Source organism: Colobus angolensis, unplaced genomic scaffold (genome assembly GCF_000951035.1).
Source record: "Colobus angolensis palliatus isolate OR3802 unplaced genomic scaffold, Cang.pa_1.0 Scaffold3179, whole genome shotgun sequence".
Classification (NCBI taxonomy): Eukaryota; Metazoa; Chordata; class Mammalia; order Primates; family Cercopithecidae; genus Colobus; species Colobus angolensis.
Window position 1 is genome coordinate 9,670 of NW_012116465.1, and position 405 is coordinate 10,074.

Below are 405 nucleotides of genomic sequence, written 5' to 3' on the forward strand. Positions count from 1 at the left end.
TGTTGTCTTTTCAGTAATAAACAATCAAAATATAAGCTTGAAAAGGAAGATTACTTGAAACATTCCATAAAATGTTACATTTAACTAGAGCATTAATTTTTTTTATTATTCTATTTTATTTTATTTTACTTTATTTTATTTTTTGAGACGGAGTATCTCTTGTCCCCCAGGGAGCAGTGCAGTGGCGCCATCTTGGCTCACTGCAAGCTCCCCCTCCCAGGTTCACGCCATTCTCTTGCCTCAGCCTCTGGAGTAGCTGGGGCTACAGGCACCTGCCATCATGCTCTGCTAATTTTTTGTATTTTATTAGAGACAGGGTTTCACTGTGTTAGCCAGCATGGTCTCAATAGAGGGTTAATTTTAAGGAAAACAATTTATATTCACTGTCTCCGTTAAGTAACCTAG